The sequence below is a fragment of the Metopolophium dirhodum genome, chromosome 6 (genome assembly GCF_019925205.1).
Source record: "Metopolophium dirhodum isolate CAU chromosome 6, ASM1992520v1, whole genome shotgun sequence".
Lineage (NCBI taxonomy): Eukaryota > Metazoa > Arthropoda > Insecta > Hemiptera > Aphididae > Metopolophium > Metopolophium dirhodum.
This window is the reverse complement of record NC_083565.1, coordinates 2,202,140-2,213,304: the sequence shown is the minus strand read 5'-3', so window position 1 is coordinate 2,213,304 and position 11,165 is coordinate 2,202,140. Positions and strand designations below refer to the sequence as shown.

The window sequence follows — 11,165 nt, the reverse complement described above, 5'->3', positions numbered from 1 at the left end:
ATTTTATTATATTAATATTTTAAGTATACATTTGTGAACGTAAAAGATTTTAATAGGGGGTAGGTATACTAAAAAAAAAGTATTTGTATTTATATTTAAATCCTTTTGAAAGAGAGTATTCGTATTTCAATTTTCAAACACAAAATATGACACGAAGTATTTCAATACGTATTCTGATTACATTTTAAAAGTATTCTTAACTAAACTGATATTAGACTCCTTCAGTCCTTCCAGTGATTCTAATTTGACCACAAGTGGAAAAATTTACTCATTAGTGAGTCATTACCAAGGAGATCCTAAAGTATGCGGTCCTTAAACTGCCTGGATAGAAGAAAGTAAAAAACTATTTCGCCTACGAAGTGATGCAGTGTTAAAAAATAAATATTACACATGAGAAGAAAGATTGTATGTTAACGTTAGTAAAAATATGTTTGAAGGCATTGTAAAAAATAAATACAATTTCAAAAACTTTGCTTGAATAAATATAACGTTTTAGTGATGAACTACAATAAAATGATAGATGTAAAGTACCTAGGAAACTTAACAGAGAAATTAAATGTATAATTTGTTAAATTCACGAAGGACATACAATAAATACGCGGATAGAACTACAGAGGTATTTCGCTTCGCTCCACGCAATACAAATATAACTTTTGTAGTTCTTAGATAAATCGAAAACAACGTCCACACAACTACACAAGCAAAAACCCAATATAAGTTGCCTACCCGGGTAAAAATTGGGCGCCTGAAGTTAGATTAACGCATCCTGTTCAAAATTGAAAATTTTTTTTTTTTAATTCGTAATTCGTTTTAACTCGTACTTTATAGGGAACCCACCAATGTAAAAATCGCATTGCTAAGGAAAGCTAAGCATGCACTAAACATATTTTAATGAATCAATTGTGAACTTATTAACATAATAATAAAACACAGGTAATTTACTAGCTCATGATTGGTTCATTGAGTTTTAGTAAAAATTGAATTTAGTCAGTGGGGACCTGCAGGTATGAAGTAAAATATAAATAAGATACCTACATAATATTTGTAATAGATTTTTGAATTTGTTTAATCAAGTACATTGTACAACGTACTTCAGTGGCGTGGCTCCGTTGATTTTTGGGGGTGGTGGTGGCGGTGCCCAGGCGTGGACTGGTTGGGATGCTGGGATGCTACAGCATCTCTTGCCCTAAAATATATTTGCCTAATATTATTTATTATATATTTAAAGTCTCTAGACACCTAATGAACAGCAGATCGTTACCAACTTACGATTAATAGTAATCTATAAAATATACAATAGTACAATTTTGATTGAAAGTTTGTTGTAACTTGGTAATTTATGTTTTTAACGTACATTCAGTATTTTTTTAAAACAAAATATATTAATATTTTATAAATAATCTACATGTTTTAAATTTGCCTCAACAATTTTAGACTCTTAGCGGAGCAATGAATTTATTGATTTTACAATGATGTGTGTTTTTTAATTTTTTAATTTTTGTGTCTGTCATCACCTTTTAGGACAGTAAAAATGCTTAGATTTTCTTCATCAGTATCTTTTCTGATAGGATAGTGAATCTAGTTAGTACTTTAGGGGGGGGGGGGGTCAAAGGTAAAAAATGTACTTACATATATTATGATATCAATAACCGTGCCATAGTCAAAAACGTGGTGTGCACATGGAATTGTTAGTTTGATTAAGATACGGTTATAACTACAAGTATTGAATTTCTCAATAAATCAAAATATATTATAAAAATTATAATTATGGTATGAATAATTTTAAATTGTAGAAATATCATTAATTATTTGAAAAATTGTTTACCTCTAGCGTCGGCGTCCCAAGGAATTTCGTGCCACTGAGTAATTTCTCCCCTATGTCCCCTAAATACACCACTACAAGTACGGGCTACATATACAATTTGTATATACCGATCAAGTCTTGATGATTTGTATTCCCTCATGAGCGACGTTATCGAGATAATTATTGACTGTTACGTGCATTATCTTATATCTTTACTCACAATAATATAATATATATAATTTATAAATGTACATACAAGTAATATATATATGTATATAAACGTTAAATAAAATATGGAAATAATTTAATGACTTAAGTTTGAAAAACTTTTATCTCCTCTATTGATTTCTCTTTGTAATATACGTCTATAATGAACGTACTTTCCGAGTTTGTTTACTGTATTTTTCTTTCATACACTTCAAGTGACAAACAACAATATTGTTTTTACTTTCATCTGTCATGGTACGTTTTTATATTTAAATTTTCAATAATTGAGCAGTTAGGGGTTAAAAGGAGCACACAAGAAAAATAGCATACGAAAACAATTATTTTTAACAATCGTACAGTAGATATAAATGTGTTATACTCAATATTGCACGTAACAATAATATGTATAATACGATAACTATACGTTCGTATCATAATACGAATTTAAAACATTATACAACACTCAAATAAAATACAATATATACGAAATTTCAGTAATCCGTTCAAATAATTACTGTATTTCACTCTGCAGGAAAATTTAAAACCAAAAGTAATTGAACACTTTTTTAGTTTATACAATATTGCATGGAAACGTTAGCCAATACACATCAAAAGTATGCCCAATAATAGCGAATAATTAGCAAGTAATAGCAAGTTGGTTTTCAGAATTAGCAAGTCAAGTTGCTTGCCAAAACTATGCAAAAAAATAGATAATATTCAACTTATAATTGCAAATTGGTTCCCTGGTATAAATATTTTGAACTAATAAACTACGTATAACAAATTATGTTTACCATTTACCTGTAACCAATCACCAATGGTATTATTTACCCAATATTCTTTTTTTTGCATGATTGTTTTTTTTTTTCCAAAAAGCAATTATTTATCGAATAATATAAAACTACTATAGCCACCAGCTAATCATAACCAGTGACAACGGATTATGGCAGACATCGTAATATCACGTACATAAAGCTGCCCCCCCCCCCCCCCCACTTTCACCTATCGACTCCGGACAAATCGTAAACAATTGTAAATCCATTATAAATAATTGTAAATATATTCCCCGAATTTGTAAATCACCTGAATACTTAGAAATCAAAAAACATAATGAGGGGGCCAAGTTTACCACCCCCACAGATGAAACAGATAAAATGAATATGTTTATGTATTTGTGCCACTGTTGTATACTTACAACCACTTAATTTCCCCTTTGGAGGCAGATTTTTTTATATCACATCGAATAACATAAAAAAAAAAAATTATTGTATTTTAGAATTGTTACCGAATTAATTTCGTAGGTGCCTATCACAATGCGGTATGAACCAGGAAAATTGTCGATTCGTATATTACATATTCATCTTCAACGTCTGATGAATAATGTATTAAGTTTCTTAATCATAGGCAACATCATAAAAATTGTAATGAAATATTGTGACCAGCTGTAAGTAATCACTCATTGGTTTGTCATTTAAATAGTATATTATGTGGCAAGGGAGGAAATTATTTTTTGTTACACTCCGCATTCAATGATCTCGTCATCACGATTCACGGCAAAGGTAATTAAGGCTGACATCTATGCAACAACCAGACTACTATACGAAAATAGTTTCATGAAAGAAAAAATACCATTACAATTTCCATTACCATCACAACATTCATCACCATCACCATTTCCATAACTTTTTTCCTATTTTCCATTTTTATCACCTTATTCCATTTTTATCACCTTTTCCAGTTTAATCACCTTTTCCATCACCCTTTTTTCCAGGTCTTCACCTTTTCAAGTTTCCATCACCTTATTCCAGATTTATCACGGTTTCCATCACCCTTTTTCCAGTTCATCACCTTTTTTTTGTAATTTTCAATCACCTTTTTTCCAGTTTACATCACCCTTTTTTCCAGTTATCACGTTTTCCAGTTTCAATCACCTTTTTTCCAGTTCATCATCTTTTCCAGTTTCCATCACCTATTTTCCAGTTCATCACCCTTTTTTCCAGTTTCCATCACCTATTTTCCAGTTCATCACCTTTTTTGTAATTTTCAATCACCTTTTTTCCAGTTTACATCACCTTTTTTTCCAGTTATCACGTTTTCCAGTTTCAATCACCTTTTTTCCAGTTCATCATCTTTTCCAGTTTCCATCACCTATTTTCCAGTTCATCACCTTTTCCATCACCCTTTTTTCCAGTTCATCACCTTTTCCAGTTTCCATCACCTTTTCTCGGTTCATCACCTTTTTTGTAATTTTTATTCCCCTTTTTTTCCAGTTTCCATCACCCTTTTTCCAGTTCATCACTGATTTTCCATCAGCCTTATTCCAGTTCATCACCTTTTAGTAACATTCAATCACCCATTTTACATCACCCTTTTTCCAGTTCATCATTTTTTTCCAATTTTTATCAGCCATTTTCCAATCACCTCTCCCCATCTTTTTCACCCTTTTCCACTTTCCGTCACCATTTCAACCACCTTTTTTCCAGTTTCCATCGCATATTTGCCTGTTTTATCACCTTTTCCATCACCATTTCCAACACCTTTTTCATCTCTTTTCCACATTTTTTTCGCTTTATTAATTGCCCTATTGACGAATTATTCACCATTAATAACTTCTCTATGAATCAAATTATAACAACAATAAATAACATGTCCTTATAAATTCATATTAAAAAATAATATTTTTTACGATTAGTGTTCTTAAATATATAAACTTGTTAACAATTTCGTCAAGCTATAAATATCAGCTATTGCGTACATGCAAATACAATTTGTCGGGCACAGTTGTGACTGTAAAAAATCACAACACACCTCTTTTATTTCTTTTAATTGCAAGAGATTTGCAGCTGGTTACAAAACCTAGAGAAATAAACGTTATAAAATATAAATATTTTTTTTGTATATGACTAATTTTAACTATTACTTATTACTTGAACATTATTTTCAGTGACCAGGATTTTTCCCGAATAAATAAAGTTTACCAACAGCTGTAAAGTGGAGGAAATTGTTTTCGTATAGTCGACGAAGTCGGATTGCCTACCCGGACCACTGAGGTGACTGACCTGCTAGACACCCTAAAAAGACAGCGGCTATATGATTTGCATGGACGTCCGAAATATTTTGAATTTTTTTTCACGTAATTAATTTTTGTGTTCTCGGTGACTGTAATAACGCTGTCCGCGATTCGACGCAGTCGGATTGCATACCTGACGACGTGATCCGGCCGTCGCACATTGTCCGCTATCCAACGAAGTCGGATAGCCTACCCTTATTACTACAGCGAACGTCATTCGAGGTGACTGACCTGCTAGACATTCAAAAAAAGACGGTGGCTATATGATTTGCATGGACGCCCGAAATGTTTTACATTTTTTTTTCACGTAATTTGCCTACCAGGATAACTGAGGTGACTGACCTGCTAGACACCAAAAAAATCGCGGCGGCTATATGATTTTTTTACGGAATTTCGAATTTCCAGCAGCATAACCCGGGCTACCACCGTGGTACCATCGGGGCGGTATCGTTGCCCGGGCCGGTATAGCTAGCCACCGCCGTCGTCGTTGTCCACCGCTCCTGGTGTGACCTAAGCAGCCGAGTCCCCGCCGAGTCGTCTTGATGGTCTCGCGTGTCGGCAACCGCGAGCGCGCGACGCTGGCAACTGCGATCTCGTCTTTCTGCGGGTGGCCGGAAAACGTATAGGATGACTTACCAACGGACACCATAAATTGCTCTTTCACGTACCACTTCCCCGTTGCCGCCGCCTTGTCTTGGTGTCTTCGTCTGGGCGGGAGGGGACGACTAAACTGTCGGCTTCAAGCTTTCCGGCAACAACCACACAGCAGCAGGCGCTTTGCGCTCTTCCACGTGGCGGCGATAAACCGCCTCGTCCTACCACGTGTCTTGATCTGAACTGCTGCAGTGGTTGTCCCCGGTTCTATCTCCCATTTCAGTGTAGTCGTGTCTTCTTCTTCCACAGACGGAATTGTGTCTGCCTTTTGATTGTCAACTTGCATGCAATCGCCGGCCTGCCGCAGATCCGGTACTGCGGCTGCAGCGTCACCGCTGCCTTCCTCGATCGCAATGCCTTCGGCGACACCATCATTTTCACCAAACAACCATTTAATATCTTGTAGAATTGCCTGCTCTTCGTCCTCGGGTGTTCGCTCTAAAACTTTAACTTCCGGTGTGAATCCTTCGTCCTCTATTGCCATGACCCATGTTTCGACGCGTTGTACGACATGAATCATTACAATCTCTTCCACGAAGTCGCTAGTGATGGCCATTTTGATTTTTGGTATACTCAGGTCAGACGTTAAATTGCAAGTGAACTCGAAGTTCAATACAAAATCAGTTTACTCGAAAAATTCAAGCATTTCCCAGACGACGGGTACACAGCGACGCGAGTATGGTCGTTGCGAAGTAATTTGTTCTAATCAACAATCGTTAGGATTTCGGGCCCGTTTATTTTTCCAAGACCATTATTAATGATATATACGCGTTGTTATAATATATTAAACTATAATATTTGAACAAGGATTTGTGTTTTGATTCGAACTGCAGTGCTCATTTTATACTTTCACGTTAAGTATTTTAGATTCTGAGTGAAACAATATATGTACATTGATTTTACAATGGTGTCTGTGTTTTTTTTTGTGTATGCTTACAAGCAATGTAAAAAAATGATTCAATCTTCAATTCTAAGGGACAAGGGTGATTTCTGATACGAAATTGTATTTAGTCGGAGCCCATTGAGAGATCTGTATTGAAATTTATTTTTACCTATCTGTCATCGTTTATCTATTATCTGCAGTTAGAACTTGGAAGAGTTCAATAATTCCATGAGATATTTATTCTTTATATTAAAATATAAAATATTAGTTTAATTAGTATTTCTGGCGCGCCGTCACTGAGCTAAACATAACTTATAATTAAATCATATTCGCTAATTTATAATATGTTAGTATTATCCGTTCACTATAACCCATATATTGATTTCTTTACCATGTTTAATTAAGGTTAAAATAATTGTTTTTGCCAACCTCGGACCTACTAACACCCCTTTTATTTACCTTTATGGAAAAAAGAAAGCATTTTGTTTTATATAATATTCCTGTGTACATATTTAAATGTCTAGGCACAAATCGCCATAAATTTATTTTATTTTATTGTGTGTGCGCGAATCACCACATTTTTATAATTTATAATTATACCGATATATAAAACGTCATACGTGCGCGAATCGCCGTAATATTATAATTTATAATATTATTCTTATTATTGTATTGCAACCCGCTAATCGCCTTGTGGCTTTGTATTATAATTTATAACCCGCGCACATAAGGCCAATTAACTATATTACGACGCCAAAAATATAAAACGAATTTTTTTTGAAATTCTGATTTAAAATGCTTTTAAAAAGACTTTTTCATAATTATCTTAAAAAAATAGTTAATTAGTGTTCGTTGCAGTTGGGTACAAATGTTATTAGTATTATAAATAAAAATAGTATACATTTAATAATTTCTGTATTTTAAATCAATGATATCGATAAGTAATACGTATACAAATTATATTTTACAATCAGACTTTATTCTACAGTTCCAAAAGTCCAATTTTAATTTTGAAAAAATATCTGAACTGAATTCCTTATTCTTTTTTTTAGGTTATGTAGAAAATGGATTTTAGATTTTTTTTTTTTTAGTAACACTAAAATAAAAGTGAATTTTGAAAAACAAAAAAAGAAAATTAATTTGGAATGTACTATACTAATTAATCAATACAATCAATCGAAAATCCATTTCCTACATAACCTAGAAAAGAGAGTAAGGAATTCAAATATGTTTTCAAAATTAAAATCGGGCTTTTGGTACTGGGTGCATTTTTCTTCCGCTTTTTGGGACTTTAATAATAAAACTTTTTTTATTGCGAAATATAATGATGACGCCCGTATGCACGTTACGTCGTTACGGATTTCCAAGAATCTTAGCCGTAGACTATCTTTGATTACATAAAGCGCTCACGCATACTAATGATCAGTCACTACACACACAGTCACACATCACTCACGATAGGTATAGAGTATTGCCTAAGTCCAAACCCTTAAAAATGGTTTTCTTTCAACAGCGTTAAGGAGACTCCAGCGTATCATGTTTTAAGGAGTAATATTTAGGCAATTTACATGGCAAAATATTTGGACTATGTCTATGTGTGAGGAGTAGTAATTGAACATTAGTTGGTGTTTTCGAAGATCGCGGCAATGCTGCGTCGGGCAACAAACTTTCAGTCCAACAAACAAAACAACTGATTACATATTATTATAATTTTATTACTTTAACCTCACCGTTGTTTAAAACGAAAATTCAACGATGCATAATATTATAATAATTAGAACCTCAAACGACCAATTTCGTCAACGATGTACAGTGTACTTGGATCGTTTGACAAGACTCGAGTGAAGAGACTTAGAACATTTATGAAATAGAAACGTCAACATTTCGTAACAAACAGTTATTGAAGTGTTATGCATACAGTATATTATGTATATAAGATATTATATTATATACCAGATACCTATATAGTAATAATACCTATTAACTATATACTGACATACTATAAAAAAAACGATATAATAACATTAATTGTAAATACTAAATATATTTACAAGCATTGATACTATACGTACATAAGTATATTACAATTCAGATTGAATTGGCCGGTAAGCCATAAATGCCTGAATACTAAACCGAATCAGGTGAGATTAAGATAAATTGAATTAATTGGTATAATCCTGTATACTAATATTAATTTGTAAGTAAATATAAATAATACCTATGTATGGCCCCCGGGTGTACCGTGATGCGCACGTCTATCAATAAGGTATTAATATATTATGCAACGTTATTAATACGTTAAGCTGTTGATACTAGTCGTTGTTAATTCAAATAAATGAGCACTTGAAACTATTATTATAGATAAATACTATAGTAGTATAATAACTTCATACTTATGAACCTCAATACCTAATACTTAAAATAAAATGTTTGAGTAGGTACTGCCATACATTATATTATCCGAGTAAAGACATCATATCGGTTTTTACTAATATATATAGAAATAAGTTGTAAAAAATGAAGAACTCGTCAATTTACCAGAAAACAGTTTATCATACCCTATTTTATGATTGAAATAATAAATTAATATTATGTATTATTATTAGTGTTATTATGATTATTATTATTAAATAGTACCCACCCTTAAACTATACAAGTACTGCTATCTATATACTATTAGATAAATATTAACTAAACTTTTTTCAATTTAAAAAAGTGGACGTTAGACCAAAAATCTAGATAAAACTACTGAAAGAATTTGGTTTGGCGGATTTCAATTTTTAAAACTGATTTTAATTGATTAACAATTTTACTAGGTTATAATAGATGCGATTTATCGATGAATAAATTATTAATGATCTTATCTAGATTAAAATTTATTTTATTTATTTATCTTAGAGGAAAAATTCAGATAATTTTTTGACAATAGACATTAATATTATAGCATAATATTAATTTTTACATTTTGTGTTCGAATACCATAATAGTGTGATTTAATAGAAGGTATATAGTAGGTACTTTTAAGTTTTAAATAGTATTAACAAATTCAAAATAGTCATCAAATATAAAATATAATAGGTATCTTGATAGTCGGTTTTCCATAATTTATTGCGGGCGGTTGTGTTTATTTTACGTAGGTACCTACATAGTTATTTCTGATTGGCTCTAGCGGCAGAAAAACACGACGATTTATATAATAACAGTACCTATTATTGTTATAACAATTAAATACTATATAGGTACGTATAATATTTTTATATCGTATAATCAGTGGCGCCGGGTCCTATGATCAGCACTATTAGCATTTTCCTAATTTTTTTTTTATCAACGTAAGTTGAGTGAAAAGGCCGCTCCTGGATACCCCCCGCTTCACCACCCCCCCCCCCCCCCCCCCCTTCTACAACAAGGATGCCGTGTGCTGTTGAGTGAGCGCGATCTATTAAGAATACACGAGATACGATGGGCCGTCAGCGAATCGATCTCCCGAAAATCTAACGTAACGCGCTGCGCGGTTATGGTGCAAATCGATCAGATAGCTACACATTTGAGCACTAATGTGTATGTCGATAAATCGTCTACCGTAGAAGAAATTACTAGTCACCAGTAATATACATAATGACCTCCACACGATGAATATATTTCCAAATAGTGAGAACAGTTTCATAAACCAGATAAAATTGATGGCCAACAAACAGCTGGCATTGTGTTGGACGGGCAATATTCAAAATAACAGTATAGGCTACGTGCCGAGTAATGGCGGTGTCGGTGCAGACATTGAAGAGGTGATTATTATACAGTATTAGACATAATATTATTATATAATATTATATCTTATAATATTATACATTTATACGTAAACCAAATACAAGTGTATAATTTTTCACAGATTTTCGGGTACCATGAAAACGAGGGGTCTACGGTGTACACATATTAAGATTGTCGTAGTTGACAGTCACATCATCGACCTTGACATTCCGGCTGCTGACCAAGGATAATAATATTAAGGCGAAACACATGTATATCACGTTATAATTTGTATATATGTATATATATGTACCATATGTGTGTGAGATGGGGATACTATTCTCCTCACCACACCATAATTGTGTTACACATATTATTATTATTATTATTATTGTTGTTATTATAAAATGTGATTTATACCCGCGCTGTACCATACATATATATATATATTATATTATCAAATATAATATTCATTATATTACATTTCACTAAAAAAAGACGTATTTTTCTTTATTATTTAATTTATTACAAAAACATAATTACAAATATTCTATATTATAAAATGTATTATTTTTATATAATATATAAGTGTCGTATACATCCTATGGTAAAATGTGGACACATATATACCGTACAAGAGTCGGATGTATTTTTATAATAAGTTAATTATTATAGTTTTCTAACTTCACCGGTAAACGGGTTGTATTGAATTACGCGATCGTGAATAACCAGACAGTAGGCAGCCGTGTTAGCGGGAAAGTTATTGGATGCTTCTATTTCAAGACGGAGATCCACGTTAGAAA

At 32.7% G+C, this 11,165-nt stretch overlaps 1 pseudogene; it reads left to right on the top strand.

Moving 5' to 3' along the window:
• Positions 1 to 10,015: 10,015 nt before the first annotated feature.
• LOC132946620 (uncharacterized) lies at positions 10,016 to 10,784 on the top strand (annotated as a pseudogene).
• The last annotated feature ends 381 nt before the right edge of the window (positions 10,785 to 11,165 follow it).